Source organism: Triticum aestivum, chromosome 3B (assembly GCF_018294505.1).
Source record: "Triticum aestivum cultivar Chinese Spring chromosome 3B, IWGSC CS RefSeq v2.1, whole genome shotgun sequence".
Lineage (NCBI taxonomy): Eukaryota > Viridiplantae > Streptophyta > Magnoliopsida > Poales > Poaceae > Triticum > Triticum aestivum.
Window position 1 is genome coordinate 806,240,785 of NC_057801.1, and position 13,687 is coordinate 806,254,471.

A 13,687-nucleotide genomic window follows, 5' to 3' on the forward strand; every position below is an offset into this window, starting at 1 on the left:
TAAAACTCGACATGTTTCGTGGGTTCAAACCCGTTTCAAAGTACCTGAACCCAAAACCCGCCATACCCGTTAAAATACGTAGCATATCCACTGATCTACCAATTTCTACCCTTCCACTGATCCAGTTTCGACCGTCGACTACATGAAGGGCCCTTGTTTCTGAAATATGCTATTGTATTATGCTAAAATATGCTCATTTTCCTGCTGTTATTGTTGAAATGTTGCTGAAATATACTATTGTATTGTGCTGAAATATGCTCAAGTTTTACTGCTGAATTATACTATGTTTGCTGCTAAAATGCTATTCCATGGTGGCTAATATTTATCTCATGTTTTGCTGCTTCGATATACTGATTTTTGCTGCTGCCATTGTTGTAACATGCTCATATTTTTATTTGAAAAGTTGTTGTGTTTGCTGACTGCTCGCAAAAATGTTTTTATTTCAAATGTATAGTGAGTTCCGCGTGGGATCAGAAAACCCGATATGTTTAGGGAACGGGCAAAAAGCTGGCCCAATGCATGGGGACGGGGATGGGTACGAGTTTGTGTTTTTCTCGCGGGGACGGGTTTGGGCAAGCAAAATCCGGCAGGTTTCGTCCTAGTTGCCATCTTGACACCCGAACTTTGCATCAATTCGATTTACACAGCCAACACCAATATACACCGATGATCATGCCAGCGAAGAGCAAAGTCATACCTCAAATAGATCGGCTGTGCTCAGAAAACTTATCATCATTTTTCCTTTTTCTATTTTGTCATTTGAAATCCACTATACATAGTTCAAGACCCCATAAGGCTGTCCAGTGAACATGTCATTACTCACAACACAAAATACAGGACTAAAACTACAATCCATAAGTGTCATGGCACTTCGACATTCCATAACTCTACTGTAACTTTTGTAAAGTCACGTAGGAGATATTATTATCATGCCCGCCGGGTTCCAGACCAGCAAGCGCCCTGCAGCGCTTGGTTCCGGCGAGAATCGCGAGGTAGGAGACGGTGAAGGAGGGAGAGAGCGCGCGTGAAGGAGATGATAGGAGGTAGTTGCGCTAATTTGTGGGGTGCAGGCGAGACGTCAGGGGGGAGACGAAGGGATAAGGCCGCTGCCTCGGGCGGGATTCAGAACTAGCAACCACCATGGTATGGTACTTCTCAAAACAAAACAAATTTTTTTGGCCTGCCAGCTATAAACGAAGGTCAAAAACTAATGTTGGGTAACTGTACATATATTACGCTCTATATGTACAGTTATTCAACAGTGTGTTCAATCTTCAGAAGTTTGCGACACCCTTCGTCTGCGCTGGCTTTGGTATGATTGTGCCAGCCGCCCCAAGACTTGGTCCAATTTGGGGACACCATGCAATGAAAATGAGAATGATAGACCTGTGTGCGACGGTCAACCCCTGTTTGTATTGGAGATGGGCCCAAAGCCAAATATCGGGATTCATTGTGGCTCCAAGGTATTAGGCTAACAGATATTGTTCCCACTTCCCAAGATCTTCCAGCTCTCGAGAATGAATTCTTGCTCGGTTTGGAAAGCCCTACTAGATAACTGGTGTGGTGTGTTAATCAAATCAACAGGAATCACGGCATCTCAGCAGCCGCATCCAAGAGATTGCCACTCTTTACAGAAAGCTTTGCAATGTTAATCTCAACCATGGGGTGCATAATGCTATTTCTTGAAAAAAATCACTTTGAATAGTCAATAATCCATATCACCCGCCTGCGTAGCGCAATTTGTGGACCCAACTACACGTCATATGGACCCATCCGTGTGGAAGGTGTGGTCTCCTCCAAAGTAGATGTTCTTCGCATGGTTGATCATTCAAAATCATGTTTGGATGGCCGGTAAACTGAGAGCCACCTTGGATGACCGAATTGTAGCCTATGTCCCATATGTAAGAAAGCTCAACATTTGCGGCACATATGCACTTCCAACGCCGTTTTTCTCAATGGATTTGGAACGAGGTCGCATCTTGGCTTGGTCTTCATGACACCACTTCAAGGAGTTGGCACCACAAGACATCAATGAGAGATTAGTGGAGATCAAAACGGTCAACGAGAGGTGCAACCATAGGACTGGTTTTGCCTCATTGATGATGCTTATGTCCTGGGAAATTTATGAAGAGAGCAACACGAGAGTCTTAAATATCGCTGCCCTATCCACAATAATTATTGTGAAGATCAAAGAGGAAGCCCATCATTGGGCTTTGGTGGGTTCCACTCACTTCAATAATATAACATCGTGAGAGTAGTCATTAGTTCCCGGTGAGGCATGCATTTTGTCTAAACCCTTTTTGAGCCCTCCTACTACCGAGGAGATGAAGTGGCTCATTGAGCCCACGGGGAAAAAGTAAGTGCCCCTTAATAATATTCCGATCTGTTTTCTCCATTGATTTCTCTCATCGAGATCTTTGAAACAAGATCTCGTGTTAATAGATTTAGACGAACTTTATTTCGTGAAAAAAACAAGGAAAAAACAGAAACCAAAATATTCGGTAAAAAACCAAAAATAATTGGCACCCGAAAAAACGAATGAAGAAAAAAAGGAAGAAAAAAATAAGAAGGCCCGGAAGCACCATTGCGGGTTTTCAAATTGTTTCCTTTTTTCAAGGAGCACAAATTTTCTTTTCCTGCTCCTCGCCGAAGTAAATTTGTGCCTTCACGTGAAGCATAGATTTTTTTCCCTTTCTCAGAAGCACAATTGTGCCTCTCGTGTAAGAAAATATGCACCTCCACGAGAAACCAATATGCGCTTCTTGTGGAAGCACCATTTTTTTTCCTTTTCGAGAAGCACAATTGTGCCTCTCGCGGAAGAAAACCTATGCCTTCACGAGAAGTAAATACTAGTAACTAGGGCGTGCCATTGGCACGCCTCCTGAGTGTTCATGTGCGCACTTATCTAGCTTATGCACATTGGTAGGTCTAGGTCGATCTTTGATGGCATTTATATACACCAAAAGTGATTTGACTACAGGTGAATATGCTTTGCTGACTTTAACCTCCTGATGGGTTCTAGAATCCATTACAAACTTGCTATTATGAGGATCACATGTGCTCCTCTACGTGGTCAACGTACGTGCGACAAACCAAGACATGGAGCTCCCTTAATGTTCCTGGGAGAGACTCGCCTCCTTCCTGGATCTCCTTGTCAAGGGGTAGAAAGGGTTAAAAGTTCATTGTTCACCTAGAGAGTGTATCTGCAAGCACGAAAGTCACTCCAATTTCCTAGGAAATTGGAGAAAATCTGTCAAACAGATTACAGTTAAAGATGAACAATGGTTGTGTTTTTTAAGATCCCAATAAGAAAAGAACCATCCACTTTTAAGATCCCAAGAAGAAAAGAATCATCCGCAAGTTCTTGCCGACATAATTAGAACTTCCAAAGCTTTAATATACTTGACGGATTGACATGGTAGAAAACTAACTTGACACTGCATTTATCATCCAAGTCAGAGAATGAATTAGTGGACCATGATTAAAACTGCGGATATTTGCATAGAAATTATGATATAATTAGTTGGAAGTTGGAACTGTCGAAAGTATAATCTAGAGTTCATGTATGCAGTCCATTAATTAATATGACAAGGCAGTATAAGCTAGGTCTGAATTCTGATTCCTAAGCTTAACAGTGCCAAAGTACCTATCATTTCGCAGAATTATATGACTTGTGTTAATGGCAAAAAAAAGTAGTCCATGAATACAACAAAAGTAGTTGAATTGAAAGTGAAACATAGAGCACCACCTAATATTCATAGGAGCTGTTCTTGTCTTGTCAAAAATGTTTCCACTTCAGCTAAAGGAGCACAGGGGCTAGGATCCTAGAGAAATAAACATCACAAAAAACTGGTATTCCAGTTTGAAAGAATGACTGCAGACTCCAAAAGTCCCCACCATAAGTAATAACAAGGTAAAGGGAACAACGGGTATTCCCTTCACTAACTGAACTTATATAAACATACATCATGAGCTATCCTTCTTGAAAGAATGATCAGAAGCAGACGAGGATGCGGAGCTTGCCCAGGCCCTATCTTTTGACTCGCTTAACAATCTCTCACACAGCGACAGGTAACTACATAGCAGAGCAATCTTCCAAATCCAGATTAGTGTCGAGGATCCCTGGGCCCAGAGAATTGTCCCTGATGTAAATTTTTGCCCATGTTACGAGATCACCTCCCAGTTAATTATATTTGTTGCACATGTGCACTACCTATTAGCACCTCCACCGCACAACACCATAGCTGTATGTCAGATTTCTCAGTGACCATCATGGTGTACGCATATTCTGATCAAATGAGAAGAACTGGATCAGCACTTTGTACATCAGCAAACCAGTAAAAATTCTGAATAAATGACTGTAAGGCAGGGCGAATCCATTGGAGCTGAGAGTAAGGCAGCGCAAATCCATTAAACCAGTAAAATTTATAGCAGCGTCAGTGAGTTATTATATATCTAGTCACAAGATGCATTAGACATATAAATAACATCTACTGTGTTTAAATATCCACACAATGACCAGTCAACTATTTTTTTAAAATATGTCACTTTTAGTCAACAGAAGGCGACAGGGATAAGCCCTGTCGAGACTCCGAGAGACTGATGAGGGATGTCGCCAGTCCTTGAACCTTTACCCATCCCAACATTCATTGTGTGCCCAGTTGAATTATATAAGATTGGTTTTCTTATTTAAGGGGTCTGTCTGAGTTCCGATATATTACCTTAATGATCCCTGATTCATGGCAATCTCATTTATTTTAGCGTTATACCCGTTCAGATAACCCAATGATTCCTGATTCATGGTTTCATATATGAGATATCCTATCAATCGAGGTACCAATCATAGATAGATCAGCTCACCAACCAATTAATATAATATTTTTAAAAGGTTTTCAATAAGGCAAACAAATAAGCACAAAGTTGCTCTATTTTCCATGAATAACAAAACAAGGAAATCTTAACATCCTTGACTCGAACATTAGAAATCAGAAAAATCAAAATAAAGCAGTGTTGAATTTTCTCTGAACCCAAAGCTTTTATTTTCTTGATTCTGAAAGGAACTCAATGCACGCATTTATCATGTACTAACTCAGTGAAGACCAAATACAAGTACAGTCATCTTTGTTATAGTACCTTCCAGTGAAAAATAAGAGGGAAACACAATCATGTGGTGAAACCATAGTGGAAGAACTTAATAAGCAAACGACAAAAGCACACCCCTGTAGTACTTTATAGAACAACTTACATTTCCTTCTGGTTGTTCTTTCCATGCTTCGTAGTCTGGCCAATGAATAAAATGAGTTGACAGTTGTGCTCCTGTTATTGGTTGCCTGGACGGATAAACAAATGTAATTTTTATAGAAGTAGACAAATGTAATGTTTATAGGAGTTATAAAACCTATTTGATCTGGCAGAGAGAAATAAATAACAGAGTGACAAAATTTAAATTCTGAAATACAAATAACCATGTATCTTCAGAAGAAGAAATATATATGAAAAATGATCCAGAGAGTTGCCTGGGCATATGCGTCCAAACGACCATTGTTAGAAAGAAGCATATATACACATGTAAGTGGGAAAACGACGTACTCCCTCCGTTCCTAAATATAAGTCTTTTTAGAGATTTCACTATGGAATACATACGAAGCAAAATGAGTGAATCTACACTCTAAAATATGTCTACATACATCCGTATGTAGTTTGTAGTGGAATCTCTAAAAAGACTTATATTTAGAAACGGAGGGAGTAGAAACAATTGCATGGATACACGCAGACAAGTCGGAAAAAAGGTAACAACCTGATTCCATGGTGGCGTTTCTGTCATCTGTGTCCTCTAAAGAAACAAAAGGGCTGCAGCAGCTAGCTCACTGGAAAACGCATCCAACTCAAATGTAAGCACAGACGAGACACATGGACAGAAGAAGATCAAAGGATAGAAGAATCACCAACCTGTAAACCAAGGCAGCAAGCAAGTTGCAGCAAGATCATCACCTGCAAATAAGAAACTGGAGGACCAGAGCAGACAGATTAGTCAAAAATCTAAGAGAAAAAGTCTAAAATAATGAGCTCCAGAGAACAACGGTCAAGAAATAATCATTCTAATTACTGGATGGAACTTTCCATAAATTATTACAAACTGAAGAAATGTAAATATATCCTGCTTCATGATATTCATTATATCATGTGTGCCTTAAATCCTATAATAATGTAAAAGCAGACAACCGAGAGAACACAACACATACCTCATGATAGAAGATGAGCTGCGACCAATCATCCTAAACCATGGACATCATAAGTCAAATTAGTAGTAGCAGGACTCAAAATATGCAAATCCAAATGTATTTGCGGTAGAATGTAGGGCATAAAAAAAATAACATTACGGTTCCATGATGTTGCTACCTAGAGCAATGGATCACACGCAGTTTGGGGAAAATTATCTCATCTAGGAGACATCAGCCATAAATACTTGCTGATTGATGTTCTTCCAATTCATAATACGAATGCATGGCTCATAAACACTTGTAGGTCATTGTTTCAAAGAAGTACCTTGGGGTGGTTACATCTAGGGGATCCTTTGGCAATATCAGGCCATTCAACCATTTAAGAATCCTTCATGGACAAGTCACAAGTGGAAGTCAAAACTACAAACAATTCAGAAAATCTAGACGCAATTTAAGGAAGAAGGGAGAGACCAGGTCTACCATTTATTCAATGTGTAATCATTGACCTGTCGTTCTATATCCATCTAAAATGATCTGCATTATAGGGCTGCTTTGAAACTGAAGCAAGAAGCAATTAAGATGAAAATGAATCAGAACCATTTTGATCCAATCGATAAATCAAGTACTGTTCACACTTCAGAGAACACGAAAAATGAATATATAAACATCTAAAAGCTGATGTGCCATTGGTACTGGTACTTCAGATTGGACTAAAAAGCGAAATGTTCAACGACATAAGATTTTTTTAATGCAAGAGCAGAAACAGATGAAGGCATACATAACCATGAATGGTTGTCCTTTCTTCATATGCAGTGAATTACCAAGATAATAAATAGTGGACGCGATTCCAGGTTGTAGCGCTATAAACATGATTGGTACAGCCTTCGGTCAGGACCACTCGCGCCTTGTTTTTATCATCCATTCAACATGAGCTCTATGGAAAGTTAACGAGTTATTTCTTCTTAGTAGCAGATCAAATAAACAACAACTAAAATATAAAGTGGAAAGTAACCTATAATGTTTACATCATATATTGTTACCCATGCCTTCATGTACCAGCTATGCATCATTGCCAAAATAATGTACCGCCTCTCCACACCATATCTGTGAGTGTCTTCGACGCACAATTTAGTGCTTAACTTCCAGAATCGCTTGAGTAAAATATTGATGAAAACGGCTGAAGATAAAGATGCACTGGTCAGACTGCGATTGCAAATAGTGCATGTTTTTAGATACATCATGAATTTCATTACATACTCTAGGGTCTCAAGTGCACAACAGAAAGCATTACAAGAGTATGGAGCTTGTGTTTTTTGACTCATCAATAGCCATCTAAACCAAACACATGAACCTACAACGAACAGGTCAAATAATCTAGCATAAATAGAATATTTTTATTATATGAGATTACCTTCGGTCACTGAACCAAATATTTCAAGGATACAACCGAAGACACACCGGGCCAAAGAAGCTTTTCTTGACGATGCTGGGTTCTGGCCAGTGTTCAAAGAAGTGCCACTCATTCAGCGCATCTTTTGCAAGTTCAACCTAGAATCACAACAGGAGGCAACAAGCATTACAGAAAACTCATACTCAAGAAAATCCATTTCTCCTACATCAAATTAGAGAAATCAATTGGAATCACGGACTGCCAACTATAACAAATAGTGAAATAGGACTTTCTTATATATGACTAAAAGAAGAATAGCTCAACTACAACACAAAAATGGGTCATGATGCACTCACCTCGGAGATCTAATATACATTCCGGATCTGGATGACCACTGGGGCTAGTTGAAGAGATCAGAGGAAGAAACGATAGAGATGGAGATGAGGGAGAGGCCATCTCTACCACCCATCCACCTTCGCGACCCACGGTTACGTTATCCTACTTGTATCACTCCCCCGTCCCTTCCTCCTGCGGCTACCACGTCCGGACGCGCCCTCCTTTGTCGCCCGCAGCCATGCCTTGTTGTGGCCATCGCTTGAAGAAGTAGCCGAGGAAGGAGTTGCCGCAGATCGACGAGTAATAGAAAGGGGACCTGGGGCGCCGCGGAGCAGAAGGATCTGGGACGGGAGAGGCGGCGGTGGCGGCCGAGCGCGAGCGGTGGCGTGGGAGAAAGGGGACCGCTTGCGTGCAGGAGTAGGAAAGGAAGCTGAGGGGGCGACGTAGTATCTGGGAAGTTCTCCCCTTTCTTTCTCGTATGCCTAGACTAATACCCAACAGACAAGTGGACCAACGAGACGAAAATACTTCATCGACAGAACAGTAGCTCCTGCCGACGTGGACCGCGCGAGGAGGCGCCCTTTGTGCGACTCCTAATGGGTTTAATGTGCTTCTCATGGAAGCACAAATGTGCCTTTTGTAGAAGCAAATATGTGCCATCTTGAGAAGCAAGTATGTGCTTCTCGTGGAAACACAATCTTTTCTTCTGGAAGCAAAAAAAATTGGTAAAAAATATCATGCAAATTGGTTTCTCCAAAGCCTAAGGAAAGATGAAAAGCCGAAAAAAAAACCCATCTAAAACCCGAAAACGTGTGCAGAAAAATAAAGTAAAATAAAATCGAGAGGGAGTGCCCATCACGCGAGGTGTGGCAGACAGCTAGATGCTCCACTTGGCATGCTCCGAGGCCACTCAGACTGACCCCTAGAGTCCGCCAACCCCACCCCCCGTGCACGCAAGGGATAACCTGCAGTTAGTTGATCTCCACTTTTTCCTTACTTTGGTTTTCTAGTTCTTTTTTTTCTTCTCCAGCCCATGTATCCTAGATAGAGGCAATATTTTCTATAAACCAGATCTAAATTTGTGAAAAATGGCATTTTATTAAAATATATATGCACTTCATTATGAAATTGAGGAAGTATTGCCGGCCTGGTCCACGTTCAACAAACCCAAAAGCTTAGTCCTTTGGCTTGTTCCTTATATCTCTTGTTTTTAGCATTTAGGTTGCCTAAAGCTATATCATAGCATTATCTAGGTATTTAAAACCGTGATATTAAGAATCATCCGATCCGGAGACCTACATATTATTATGCAAATATAAAAGGGTGATTTTTAATCAAATTGTTGCTAATATCAACTAAGGAATAATCCTTTCTAAATCAACTTATGTGTAGTTGTCAAAAATACAGTTGAAAGGCCATGTAAATTTGTTTTATGTTGATGAATAATTTTGCGCCAGGTGTAAGGAATGAATAAATTTGGGATTATACACATGCCTGTTCAAATGATTTGCACTTCCTTTTCTTTTCTTTTTGTGCATCATGCAATAGACCACGTGGCGAAGCGAATAAAAATAAAAAAAGGGAAACATGCGCAGAGGTTGTACAGACTGTCAAAAGTTGAGACAAAGATTAGCAAGCCGGAGCCCTCTGTCTACCTTTAATCTTTTTAAAGCGTACCTCATGGTTAAAGCTACCGATCGAGCTGCTCTGCTCTGTTTTTAGGCCTAGCAGTTTGATTTCTACTAGCAAAATTTGCCCGTGTGTTGCAACGGGAAAATCATTCATCCCTCATACTCACACCTAACAACATTGCTTAATCCCTTGAATCTTTGACGATGCCACGCGACAAACAACATGATAAGTGGTGTTCTGCAAAAAGGTTGGATGTTTTTAAAAGTGTACGTTTTCAATATATTAGACAACAAAAATACCAACGTTAAGCCAGCATTTCCAAAAAGGTTGGATATTAATTAAGTTGTATCGTAAACAGAATATTAGAAATGGAAAATATAATAGAATATTTAAAATCTAAATATATTTTTGATGGATTTTCATATATAACATGTTAGGTTTGGAGTTAGGGTTTGAAAGTGATGAATTATTATAATAAAAACATTTGAATCTGCCTGAAAATAGAAAAGTTGGGCCAATCTGCTAGATGACAAGAAAGACAGAGCTGAGGATCAAACCCGGGTGTCTGGTGCGGAGTGATTAGGCTCATACCACTGCACCACTCGAGCATTGATGATGTATGACAGAAGCTTAATATAAATAACAGAAACAAGCGGCGACTTCAGAAGGAAAAAAAACGAACGGTTTTTTCACTTACCAATGGCATTGTGGGTAATTATTTACAACTTCAGGGGTAATTTTAATGACGGACGATCAGAAGTGGTTCGTGCTTTATTAGTAGGTAGATATTCGAAAATCCTTTTCTGAGCCCGAGCTCATCTGCACCCTTGTTGAATCAAAAATTCATAACAAATACTAGAAAAAATTTTAAAAAGTCAATTTTTTCCCATGGTAGACAATTTGGTGCATGAGGTCCGACCCAATTTTCAAATGATTTGGACAACTGAGCAACTCTCGGCAAAAAAGACAAATTCAGGGTCCGTAAAACAGTTTACGATTCACATAATGTTTTGACCCGATTTGTCTTTTTTGCTGAGAGTTACTCAGATGTCCAAATGAGCTAATATTTGGAGAGAACCTCACGAAATAAATTTTCTCCCATGGGGAAAAAATGTTTTTTTTGAATTTTCTAGTATTTTTTTCGATTTTTTTTAATCGGGTGCAGGCGAGCCTGGGCACCGAATCGCTGCACTCGTAGAGATTTTCCTTCTCCTGAAAGAAGGTCGGGCCAAAAGCGAGAAACTTAAAAAGATCACATGAACTTGTTTTCAACTAATGAACACTAGCTTCTGCACAAGAAGTAACGGACAGTAGTTTGGGATTACACTTGCCAGTGATTTACTATACACCAAACGAATAAATAAAGCAGAAGACCGACTCACATGCCATTCACGTTGTCAAAAGATAGAGATAAACATGAGCAAAAGCCTGCCTGGCTCCATGCATGTCTATGTACTTTCAACTTTTTTTAAAGCCGGCGTTATGATTAGTTATATCATCTTTTCAAACACACACAAAAAAAGTGAAAGGTAGAGCTAGCTAGCTAGCTGCTCTTCAATGTCAGGGTGTTTCCTACTCCCTCCAACCCATATTAATTGACATTGCTTTAGTACCGCATTTTCTATGTTCCACTCTAGATCTCTTTCTCATTCAGCTGGAAGTATTTCAAGTTAGAGTGAAGCGCAGACAATGCTGGTGACATAAAAAGAGCTGTTGCTAAGAGTGAATTCACTGTTCAGACTAGCACACCACGCTTATCGTATATATGAAACCTACGGGTCCAAAGGAAACCTCATGTACATACCATCCAATTCATGAGTATAAATGTTGGGTATAAGGATTATTAGGAAGTATAGGATAGACTAGGATTTGGTCATGCCTTGTCTTGTACTTCAAATTGGTCTTTGTACTCCTATATATATTTCCACAAGGCTCAAGCAATATAACAACTATTCTATCAAATCTCTCTCTCCCTTCTAACATGGTATGGGCCTTATCTCGATCCTAAACCCTAGCCGTCGCCGCTTCCGCACCCGCGCGCCGCCCCCGGGGCGGTCAGCCTCCATGACCGCCGCCGGGGGGCGCGCCGCCCATACCTAGGGTTCGTCCGCCGGCCGTGTTGGCCGGCTGCCCTAGAGAGTCTTTTTCTCGAGCCCTTGCTTCGCGTTTTTTCACTCTCTCATCGGTCATTTTGATCGGCGTTTTTTTTGGTTTTTAGATCTATGCTTGATCGGTTTGCGTCGTCCGCCGCCGCCGTTGACACCCCGCCTCTACTCCGACAGCGCGCGACCGGCCGGCTACTTCACCGACCCGGCGGCCTCGCGCGACAGGCAGCCCTCAAGGCCGTCGTCCGCACGCCGGCCCGCCCGTCGCCCAGCGCCGGCTGTCACCATTTGCTCCGACCGGGACACCTGAATCGCCTACACCCGACGACCTCGCGCCATGCAGCGGCAAATAGCCGCCCCTCGCGCGTCGGCCCGCCAATCGATCCACGCCACCCACCTCCGCCGAGTCAGCACGGCAGCCCGGCGGTCTACCTCGCCGGCCTCGTCCTCGGCTGCGCCTGGCTCGTCGGCTGCCTCAACTAGGGCGCCGCTGCTCCGTTGGTCGCTCGGGCCTCGCTGCCCGGGCGCCGGCGCTGCTTTGGCAGCCCGGGTGCCGGTGCTGTCAAGCTCGTCTGCACGACGTACCACGCTGTCCATTGTCGCCGGCCTCATCTCGGACTCCTCCGCCACCCCACCTCCACCGAATGGCGTCCCCTACCTCGCGCGTGATCGGCTTGATCACCCGCTCGCCGCCGCGATCCGCCTCATCTACGCCGCGCGACCAACCTGGCACGTCGGTTACGCGCGCCTCCGTAGGTCCCGTGAAGATCATCCCCGAGTACAACGCGCCCCTCCACCGATCGAGCAACGGGCTGCCGTTGCGTCGCCCCGTCGGGCCGCAGCGCCACCACCCCATGGTTCTCCTCGCGACTGCATCGACTCGCGCATCACCGCTGCGTCGCCCCTACGGGTCGTAGTGCCGCGATACGCGGTCCTAGCCGCCGCCCCGAGGCCGTCCCCGCGCTTGCACCGACCTGCGCTCCACCGCTGCACCGCCCCTTCAGGCCGTAGCGCCGCGGCCCGCGGTCCCTGCCGCCGCCCCGAGGTCTTCCTGCAGTCGCCCCGACCTGCCCGCTGCCGCTGCGTCCCCCCTTCGGGTCGTAGTGCCGCGGCCCACGGTCCACTTCGCCGTCCCCCCACGTTGACTTCCTGTGGTATGCATCGCGCCGTTTCCCTTGGCGCGGGAACGCTACCGTCCGCGCCAGTCTTCGTCACGCTGTCAGGGTTCTTTGCCTAATTCGATCATCACCACCGCGCTCCTAACCTAGCCGTCGCTGCCGCCGCTCTTCTTCGGCCGCCGCTGCCGCTACCCCCGTAGCCGCCGCAGCCGCCCGTCCACCCCCTTCGTCTTTGTCTAGCACCAGCCCATCACCAGTGTCGCCGTCATCTACCCCGATCGTTTCATCTACTCCGACAACCGCGGGCGACACTGGCCCCGCGCCGATTGGCGCCACAACCATCGTCGAGTCCTTCTCTGCTGGCCTCTCCGACTTCTTCGACATGGCGTACAGCTCGTGCAGGTCCCAATCTACGCATGCCCGGTGCTGGCAACACCGCCGCGTGCCTTCGTCCACGACGTGTCCTCGGGCCTGGCAAGCCTGGTGCGACGCTTCATCAACTTTGTCTTTGTCCGTCTACTCATGCCCGGTGCTGGCAACACCGACGCGTGCCTTCGTCTACGATGTGTCTGCGGGGTTGGCAACCCCGGCGCGACGACGCGTCGTCAACATCATCTACTTCCTTGTGCACCACTACTTCGACACCACTGCGCCCATGACTAACTCGGCGCCTCCTTGCGTCCGCGGCTCCACTGCGACTTCCTCGACAGCGGCCACCCCGACTCGACATCGACCACAACATTCTTCGCACGGCTACCTCGACCACGGCTACACCACCCACGCTCTCGGCTACATCAACAAACGGCACAAAGGGCTATCGCCTGCTTGAGCAACCTCGTCGGTTTTCACTCCAGCCACGACTATCGTGATGCATCGACCATTACG

The 13,687-nt window shown here is 44.1% G+C and overlaps 2 long non-coding RNA genes across 2 annotated transcripts; both read right to left on the reverse strand.

Annotated features, from left to right (window-relative positions):
* Nucleotides 1-5,733: 5,733 nt before the first annotated feature.
* On the reverse strand, nucleotides 5,734-6,370 carry LOC123066740 (uncharacterized). The gene is made up of 3 exons (XR_006431416.1): nucleotides 6,243-6,370; nucleotides 5,950-6,005; nucleotides 5,734-5,867 (listed from the first exon to the last, which is right to left on the reverse strand). It is a non-coding gene; the product is annotated as an uncharacterized lncRNA (long non-coding RNA).
* Nucleotides 6,371-6,454: 84 nt separating this feature from the next.
* Nucleotides 6,455-7,154, reverse strand: LOC123066741 (uncharacterized). Its single transcript, XR_006431417.1, has 3 exons — nucleotides 7,043-7,154; nucleotides 6,702-6,779; nucleotides 6,455-6,609 (listed from the first exon to the last, which is right to left on the reverse strand). It is a non-coding gene; the product is annotated as an uncharacterized lncRNA (long non-coding RNA).
* Nucleotides 7,155-13,687: the final 6,533 nt, after the last annotated feature.